The sequence below is a fragment of the Podarcis cretensis genome, assembly GCF_951804945.1.
Source record: "Podarcis cretensis genome assembly, chromosome: 10".
In the NCBI taxonomy this organism is placed as follows: Eukaryota; Metazoa; Chordata; class Lepidosauria; order Squamata; family Lacertidae; genus Podarcis; species Podarcis cretensis.
The window spans coordinates 46,303,850-46,314,455 of NC_137179.1; positions in this window are offsets into that span (position 1 = coordinate 46,303,850).

Here is a 10,606-nt window from a genome sequence, read left to right on the forward strand (position 1 = left end):
TGCTGATAACTCCAAGGTTGCAGGTTCTACCCCCGGTATGGAAGTGCTGGACTAGTTGATCCTCAGGGTCCCTTCCAGTTTTACAGTTCTATGATATTTATTGTTTACTGAAAAGTTTTCAAGATTTTTACAGTAGAAGTATTTACTCCTACTTTATCCAGTTATATAGCTGGAGATACAGGAAATGTAAAATTGAGCTTCCATCTCCTATGCTGTCTTTCCCCTGCTTCTAATTCATCTGCCTAGGTCACTGTTATGTGTAAAAATGTCTTATTAACATTTCAGACTAAAAAAATTCATTTCTGTTTATACCTATACCAGGTTGCCTTGATTTATATTCTTACTGCTCAGCTGGTTTTATTGACTGCTGCTCTGTTTTCTTTTCTTATCCCTTTTAAATGGATAAACTACCTTTATATGTTTTTTAAATGGATAAACTACCTTTATATTTAGTGTTTTCATATTTTAATCTTACAGTTCTGTTTTGGTTATTTTTTATTGTTGGTTGCTTTGAAGACTTAGTGAAAAAGCAACAGATAAATATTTGAAACCCATAGAGAGGCTTGCCTGGGCAGCAGGAAATTATGATTCAAAGCTAGAACTCCTGCTGTGCTCTTAAAATATTCGCTTTGCTTTATTTTTAATGTTAGTAGCCAATCATAAAGTATTGGATGTGAATTGAGCTGTAAACTAGAATGAAGGCATGGGCAAGGGTCTTTGTTTTCTGAGAAACCTCCAAGGCTGAAATCCTATACACACATACCTGGGAATATGGATAGGCCAATCTGTCAATTTCAGTTTCTTTTGTTTTCTCATTTTCCCAATCTTAAGTTTGATTCTCCAAAAAAGTGAAAATTCATTAGCACTTACTGCAAATTTCTCCTAATATACACATTTCTTGCAAAGCAATTTCCTTTAATATACTGCATTTTAAAATGTTATTTTCACTAATACATGCAGTTATAGGCACACTTTACCCTAGCATATGCATTTTTGTACACATTACATGTCTGGAGAGCCAAACATCAACATTTGGAGAAGTACGAATTTTGAAAGATGGCTGTGTTTCGGGTTCATATAGTATTTCAAAAGTGCAAATTCAGTAAGTTCACCTTGAATTAAATTTCTCCCACATCCCTACCTGGGGGTATGTGCGATTTAACTTGGTGGGCTTACTTCTGTGTAGTTGTGTACTGTAAACTTGTCATTTAGAACTGGTGGCAGCTCTTATGAGCTAAGGACAAAAGGATTTTAGGCAAGCTTAGAATGATAAACACAATTGCACATTCATTTGTAGATTTCCTCCATGGGCCTGGCAAGGCAATCCTATACAGTACAAGCCTATCCAGAAGTACCCAATTTGGCTTACTCCCATATAATGGGGCTTATTCCCAGGTAAGAGTATGTAGGATTACAGCATTACTCCTCAGTAAGTAAGTTTAGTATTTGCAGACTAAACTATATTATTAACATCCTAGCATAAATTTGGAGAGGGGAAAAAGTATGCATATTTACATCTTGCTCTCGTGCTTTGTAAATCTTTAGGGATTCATCAATAAAAGATGTATCCAATTCTACAACAAACTGTATTGTCATTTACATGGATTGTAGGATCAGGACTTTTTTTTAAAAAAAATAATTTTTATTAACTGGCCAATCACATCAAATTAAATCACATCATATAAATTCCGAATTACAAAGCCAAATTTTTAAATTTTGTTGGGGGAACCCATACTTCAAGATCCAAAGGGGAATTCAGATCATCTTCTTATTACTGCGTTAATGTCCAAATCAGTCCCAATCAGTCCAAACAAAGTTCATAATTCTATCCAGTCTTATCTTGGTGTTGCCACATCATATCTTGTTCGTATAATTTCTCTTTTTCCTTTACGATCTCTTCTGTTAGTCTCCTTAAGCCGATAGCAAGTGTAATAATCCTGTGTGGATTTCCCGTTCCTCCACTAAGTCCAGATGGTTTCCATATATCTCCTTCGTAGATAACATCACTTTATCCATCGTAAATTTTGGCATTTGTCGCTCTTAAGTCCCACCGAGGAGTTGATTCACGATATGTAAACAACTCTATTTCTCTCTTTCTCCTCCCAGACCCAAGAGTTCCCACAATGCCTCACAAAATGCGTCACTCCAAAACTCTTAGCTTTCCAGCTTCATCTTGAAACATTGCTTTGGATCGAAAGTTTATCTCCACACAGCCTTAAATCCACAGCTTAAGTCCTTAATTTCTGACTCATTAGGGGAGGGGGATTCTTGTTAAATCACATAAAAAGGTAGAGGCAGGTTTCCCCCCCCTCCCCCCTCAGTCATTACCGTATCTTGACGTTCTTCTCGTATTTTATTATTGTCTTGTTATCAGAGATCTCTTCTGTCAGCAGTATTTACTCCCCTTTTTCCTTGATGTATGTGCAATTAATCATGTCCAAATTATTTCTTTTAAAGATCATTGCAACCAGCGGCGCGAATCGGGGACGGCGTCGAGGAGTGCCGAAAATCCCACAGGAGGGCTTTGTGCCTAGTGCCCCCACCCCCACAAATTCGGGGCTGGTATAGGGCACAGCAGGCAAGGGCCGTCCCCCCCCATAATCCTGGGGGGGTTAAGGAGGCTAATTACCCCCATCATAGCCTCCAAATTACCTCGTGTGGGTCGGAGAGATGTTATTGTCAGCCATCTTCCGATGCGCCACCTAGGATCAGGACTTTAAAGTCCTTGTCACATGAAATGTAATTCTACCCCCATCTGCTAAAAAAACATTTTATCTGAAATATAGCAGAGAGCTTATTTTCTATGCTATATGATTACACCATGAATTTTAAGAGTAGATTCCTATTTTAATAGCAATAGCAGGTCTTTGCCTAATGTTTGTCAAATGTTTGTGCTGGAAGTCATACACAGAGCCCAACAATGATTCACTATCAGTAATTTTCCTGCCCTTGCAAGTCATTTCACCCACGTCCTTTGCAATTCTAAGGGAAGCGTCAAGTGAGGGACTCAGCCATAATCTCTAGCCACACACGGAATATAATGACATGCAGCCTAAGCAACTTGTAAGGAAATGACAAGGCGCATCTTCTCTGCCATATGGACTGCACAATTATCTTGAGTTGTCTATTTCAAAACCAGACTTATCTTTCAGCGACAAGTTCCTTCTTCTTTAGGACAATTCAGGCTCTTGATCAACTTGATGGTCCAAGCAAATGGACAGGACATTCAGAAACGCAGATTCATGGCTAATTATCTTACTTGCTTAAATGATGGCAATAAATAATAAAGATGCTGCTATTCACTTGGAATATCTGTACCACAGAGGTATACTTATTTTACAAAACAATATTTGCTAGAATGTCAACCATCATAAGATAGGCGTGAGTTATAAATAATGTAAGGTTGACATACACTCAGAATTTCCTGGACATAGCCGGAATACTGCAGTATCCATGTCAGCAATGTCATTTTGGGCAATTTTCCTTAAAGTAACTAAAAAACCCACAAAAAACTCCACAACTTTTGTGTCCAGATTTTCATTTTTTGAAAGATGGCAACTCTAAATAATGAAATGTTCTTAGTCAGCCCAAATGACATATCTCTGTCATTAGAAAGGTTGCCCAATGCAGAGAAATCTCCAAATAAAAGCAGATGCCATTGAGGTCAATAGGACTCTGCATCTGAATTTTCTCTGTTTATGTTTCCATTTGGATTGGTTTCTTTTAAATAATAATAATAATAATTTATTTATACCCCGCTCATCTGGCTGGGTTTCCCCAGCCACTCTGGGTGGCTTCCAACAGAATATTAAAATACAATAACCTATTAAACATTAAAAGCTTCCCTAAACAGGGCTGCCTTCAGATGTCTTCTAAAAGTCTGGTAGTTGTTTTTCTCTTTGACATCTGGTGGGAGGGCGTTCCACAGGGCAGGTGCTACTACTGAGAAGGCCCTCTGATTGGTTCCCTATAACTTGGCTTCTCACAGCAAGGGAACCGCCAGAAGGCCCTCAGGACTGGACCTCAGTGTCCGGGCAGATTGTTTTATTGTTTTATGAAAAAGCTTTAACAAAATCTTACAAAAAAGTAAAAAGTCCTCCTGGGTCAGGGGGCATGAAACCAGCTTTGTACAAAAGACTTCTCTTTTAGAAATGAACTGCTGAGGGGATGTCCATGCAGAGAGGTTTGTCTGTGAGAGAGGCATATGACAGTCTTGCGCACCTGACACCTGCAAGTCACATTGCTAGTCCAAGCAGCACAATGCAAATTGTTAGCTGCAGTGTCAAGCTGAGGGCACATGTTGTGTGCAAATATCTTCAAGTGTACGGCTTGCTGGATCCAAACTTTACCTTCCTCTGACAGATGGAGTCTTCTGATGGAAAGATCCCTTTCATCCGAAGAAGCGAAGGTGCATCAAATCCAATCCAGTGCGCTTATTTACTCTGTTTACTTGGTAAAATGGGGAGGGATACTCATGAACGTGGTAATCTGCAAGAATCATGCTTTGTCAAGTCCAAAACTCTGGTCAGGAAGGCTGAAGGCAGCTCACAGTGACAGCCCTGTTTACAGAAATCTGATAAGAAAGCCATAACAAGTAACTATGATAAAGTATTGCTGCCATGTCACCAGTGCAGGAAAATAAAACAAAGCGCTGGCTCCAAGGGCCCATGTTTCTTTAACACTCCAGTTAATACTTGGCCTTTGGCCTCTTGTTTTAAAAGTCTGATCCAAGGCATGTAAAGCAGCATAGGAATTCTACGCCTGTGCCATTGCCTAATCATTTACTCTGGGTGACTCTACACCTCATTAATGAGTGCAACACATAAAGTTTAAAATGGGAGCATTCCAGATTCTTTGTGTTTTCCATCTCTCAGATTGTCATGAGCTGATAATGACTGTAGCCAAAGCTATTGGCTGAGGCAGGGCCAGGTAACCTTGGGCCCTAGAACAGTAAAGTCTCAGAAGAAAATAAACTAGGGAGTTGATTAATTCACCATGAATTTTATTTTCGGTGGAGAAAACGTCAAGCAAAGCTATAGCATGCATGAGTTGTTCCAGTTTAATGAAATATTTCAACACAGTATTTCAAACTTCATGTCCCTCTCCTCCGTTTACTTGCAACAAAATCCTATGCCTCTAAAAGTCCCTGCGTGCGCTTGTGTATGAAATAGGCTACTTAGCTCTTAATACTACCACTGAAGACTTGAGCTCTCCTAGATGTGTCTATCAAACAACACACAGGATGCGAAAAAGTCTTTGACCCTGGCTTTGTAAATGGAACTCTACTTGGCACCATTAGCCACAGCCATATATTATCCACATATATCTTGAAAATGAATTATTCAGCATTATTACTTATAAATGATGCCAATCACAGAACAGTCCACTTTCCAGTCCTGAAGGTTTTTCAGTGTCAGAGACAATTGCTTTCTAGAGTGATGATAACCCCTGAAATAAAGTTATAGCAATGTGTCAATTATTAATTTGAATTTAGCTGCTGGCATTAATGCTCAGGATATAATATTTCACCATCAAGCATAGTTGTGTCATATCTTGGTTCAATAAAACCTTTTTTTAAATTTCATTCAGTGGCATGCTCTTGATTTCCCAACCCCGGCTACATGATCGCAGACATTACAGCTGTATTTGATCTATGTGCTGCTTGCGTGATATATCGACAGACAATTTTCTAAACAGCGTGCAAGAGAAAGACAATGCCATTAAAAGAAAAATACAGCAGAAAACCAATAAAACTGCAGCATAAAAGTATATATATAAAAAAGCAAGAATACAGGGGATTCAAACACACAAAATGCCGTCAAGGAAAATAAGCCTTTACAAGATGTGTGAAGCAATTGATGGTGGCTGCTTCATGTATGACAGAGGGCAGGGCATTCCATAGTGCAAGGGCAAAAGTGGGATATGCCTCTTTTTTGGTCACCACCCGATGGCATTCTGTATGGTGCAATGCCAGGGGACGAATTTCCTCAGCTTAGGGGCAGGCAATGTAGTTCCTTCCAACTATTGTTGGACTACAGCTCTTTTCATCCTGATCATGAGCCATGCTGGCTAAGGCTGCTCAGAATGGTAGTCCAACCACATCTGGAGGGCACCAGATCAGTTATCGCTGCCTTAGATTATCAGCATGATATTACAGGTCTATGCATGTGATCTTTCAGGTAACCTGGTCCCTAGTTGTTAAGGGCATGATAGAAGAACAGTATTGGGGAGTGCCTGGCACTCCCCAGGCATTTTTGCAAACAAACAAAAATATTTAAAAAATTAAAAAATTGTCCAGTAGCACCTTAAAGACCAACGAAGTTTGTTCTGGGTATAAGCTTTTGTGTACATGCACACTTCTTCAGATACCTGAAAAAGTATCTGAAGAAGTATGCATGCCCATGAAAGCTTATACAGTGGTACCTTGGGTTAAGTACTTAATTTGTTCTGGAGGTCCGTTCTTAACCTGAAACTGTTCTTAACTTGAAGCACCACTTTAGCTAATGGGGCCTCCTGCTGCTGCCGCACCATCAGAGCCCGATTTCTGTTCTCATCCTGAAGCAAAGTTCTTAACCTGAGGTACTATTTCTGGGTTAGTGGAGTCTGTAACCTGAAGCGTATGTAACCCGAGGTACCACTCTACCCAGAACAAACTTAGTTGGTCTCTAATGTGCTACTGGACAATTTTAAAATTTTATTTATTTTGACTGTGTCAGATCAACACGGCTACCTACCTGAAACAAAAATATGTGATTTTTAATTGGATAGTGCAATTTGTGACTTTGGACCCATCAAGCCAAAATCAGGTGAAGTAATTCAATCCAAACTCATGTTTTGGTTCAACATCTTGATTTAAAATAGTGCCTGGCATCCAAATATCACTGAAAACTGCTGCACCCTCTTTGGGAACCCTCATGCCAAGTTTGGCAATGATATCTCAAGAGGCAGCCTAGCCTATGCCCCCCAAATGGGCAAAGTCATGCCAAAGTCACATTTTGGTCCACCATCTTGATTCAGAATAGTGCCCAGCATCCAAACAGTGATGAAGAACATCACCACTGCCATCTTGGGAAGCCTCATGCTGAGTTTGGTGCAGGTATCTTGAGAGGTGGCCAAACCACGGGCAAGGTCAGGCCAAAGTGACATTTCGATCTGCCAACCTGATTCAAAATAGCGACCAGCTTCCAAGTGTCGACAAAGAGCACCTCGGAAACCTTTGTATCAAGTCTGGGAATGATATCTTGAGAGGAATCCGAACAGAGAGAAAAGAGCCAGACAGACAGACATTCAAACAAACAAACAAACAGACAGACAGACAGACAGACAGACACAGTAGGTAAGGAGAGCCTGCAGAACCAGGCAATGACCCATTTAGTCCAGCATCCTGTTCTCCCAGTGACCACCCAGATGCCTGTAGGAAACCCACAAGCAGAAACAGATTAACATCAAGACCTTGAACATGCAGCCTCAAACTCAGCTCCTCAAGATCTTTATCCATTTAGCAGTTTTGGGGGAAATCCTCATTAGATATTTGAATAACATGGCCTGAGCACAATTTCATAACCATGACATGCCTGCTTGGCCTCTTGGTCTTAAACTACTTTCAGGAGGATTAATGAATAAACAGAATGTTGCATAGATACATATTTGTGTTTTGATTACTGTTAAACATCAGCTTTCTTTATCTGCAGCATTGCCATTAGTAAAAGGCCTTGATGATACAAATATCTACCATATGCTAAATGTTTTCCTTTTGAGTGTCTCCCTGCAGTAATCCAAACACCACTGGTGATCCTAATGGATTCAGACTTGGCTGAAAATTCAGCCTTCCATTATGTCAAGGCCTTCTGACTTAAACCCATTTTTTCCTGGAAGCATGAAAATAAAAATATTCACTTGGTGGCAAATCTCATGGATTTCAACAGAGCTTACTAATAGGACGCTTAGGAAGACAAATGGCAGAGGGCAGTTGTAGTAATTCAAAAACCAGAGGTGATACTGAAAGCCATTGAAAGGTCCAGCAGAACCAACAGGGACACACTTCCCCTGTCCAGATCATAGCATAAATCAAGGTGACCAAAGCCATCTCTGTCCCATAACCAGGCCTGAAACCAGATTGAAATGCAACTAGATAATCAGTCCCTACCACAGTCCCATACACACACTCAAACCCAACAGACCACAAGAGACGATACCTGGGCAGAAAGACGCAGTCATGATAGGCCACTGCAACTCTCCTGCCTCGTCCCCAGATCTAGCCTGCTGCTGTACAGAGAAAGCTAAGAGAGATTCCCCAGCCAGCCAGCCACACCCACACCTTCATCCAGTCTGGTCTTTGTAATACAAGCCAGGTCATTATGATCATCCTGGATAGGTGCTGTTTTGCCATTCACCAGCTTGGCATTGAGCAGCAGCATTTTCAACCCAGGGCCACTATTTTCAAGTCTATCCAGGTTATTTGAATGGGCAAGGAGAGTATTGCAGTGCCCCCTTTGATGATAATGGAACTGTCTCCCCCCTCCACAGCAACCTCTGCCTTCTACAACTCTGATGGCCGTTCCCTGGGCCTCAGCATCTCATCCCCTCCTTTGGAGACACTGCCCTACTGATCTGTACCTTTAACAGTAGAAATAAGGTGCAGATTTGATCCTAGGTGCAGGCAGTCCTCCTCTGTTCTCTTGGCCCTGAAATGGCCCTGAAATGGATAAGAAGAGACTGCTGCTTTGTGAAAAGCAGGGAAGCAGTTGCGCTGAATTCAATGTGACTTGAACTGGGCGCATTCATTAATAGAAGTTGTAGGCACAGGTGAGAGTAATGTGTGGGCAGGGAAGCGACTGCAGGCCACCGATAAGCAGACTTCCATATGTGGAATGATGCACACAAAGCAATTTTGTCGGAGATTAATGATAGTGGGCTAGGGAATAGCTTTCACTGGAGCTGACCTTGATAAAACACTTCCCTTATGTTCAGATTTATAATCATGGGTGGGCTAGTGGATCGTGTCTTTAAGAATGCCTGCTTGACATTAACCGCCCAGAAGCATCAAATTTGGAAAGACTTCTTGCACATCACAGTCGGTACGTTTCTTTTATATTGAGCCAACACCTTAGCGGTTAAGAAAAGCAACAGTGAGCAGAGCTGTTTCACACAGCACCTCAGGCATGGCTATTGTGAAGTGTTTTGACAGGGGAATTTTTTTTCCCCTTAGAGAAAATAAAAATAACAACAAACTCTCGCTGCTAAGGCAACAGCTTTTCTCCAAGTTACCTACACATATTAAGAGCAGCCGGAGTTTATTTATTTAATTTGGAAATTGATAATATGCTTTTCAATTTAAGTAAATTAGAACAGCAGTCATAAACCCCACACACTTTGTGGTTCATAATCTGGACTGGGAGTTGTAGTTAACAACATCTAGATTCATTTTTTAAAAGAAAACTACTGAATAGCAATTGAGTACTTAACCCGAGGTACCACTGTATAGTGTATATTTAACATTCAAACCCTGTCTGAAAAGAGAGCAACTAAATGGGACAAGAGGCTCATCTTACTCTGAGGGATGTGTAGGGAAGCAACTGTTGGCCCAATAAAGAGGGATCTGGGAAAGGTAGCTCTCTCAGAGATCCTGTCCTAGACCATTTGGCGCTTGGAAGGTAAAAAACACTACCATGTGTAGGGAAGCAACAGTTGGCCCAATAAAGAGGGATGTATATCAGGATCTCTCAGAGATCCTGTCCTAGACCATTTGGCGCTTGGAAGGTAAAAAACACTACCATGAACTTGGCTCAGAAACAAACTGGTAGCCGTTCCTTGAAGAAAGCAGTAGGCATAGTTTGTTGTTGTTGTTTATTCGTTTAGTCATGCCCGACTCTTCATGACCCCATGGACCAGAGCACGCCAGGCACTCCTGTCTTCTACTGCTTTCCGCAGTTTGGTCAGACTCATGCTGGTAGCTTTGAGAACACTGGCCAACCATCTCGTCCTCTGTCGTCCCCTTCTCCTTGTGCCCTCCATCTTTCCCAACATCAGGGTCTTTTCCAGGGAGTCTTCTCTTTTCATGAGGTGGCCGAAGTATTGGAGCCTCAGCTTCACGATCTTTCCTTCCAGTGAGCACTCAATGCTGATTTCCTTCAGAATGGATAGGTTTGATCTTCTTGCAGTCCATGGGACTCTCAAGAGTCTCCTCCAGCACCATAATTCAAAAGCATCAATTCTTCGGTGATCAGCCTTCTTTATGGTCCAGCTCTCACCTCCATACATCACTACTGGGAAAACCATAGCTTTATGGACCTTTGTTGGTAAGATGATGTCTCTGCTTTTTAAGATGCTGCTTTTTAAGATGCCCCTTCATGGATCACTGCCTTACCCCTTCATGGATCACTGCCTTGCCGTGGCGAAGCGGCCACCCAAGATGGACAGGTCATAGTGGAGAGTTTTGACCGAATGTGATCCACCTGGAGCAGGAACCAGCAAGCCACTCCAGTATCCCTGCTAAGAAAACTCCATGGACAAAGACAACAGGCATAGGTAAGTCCATCTTAACTTAGGGTGGCCATATTTCAAGAAGTAAAAATCTGGACACAGATTGAGTAGGTACCTGTATAAA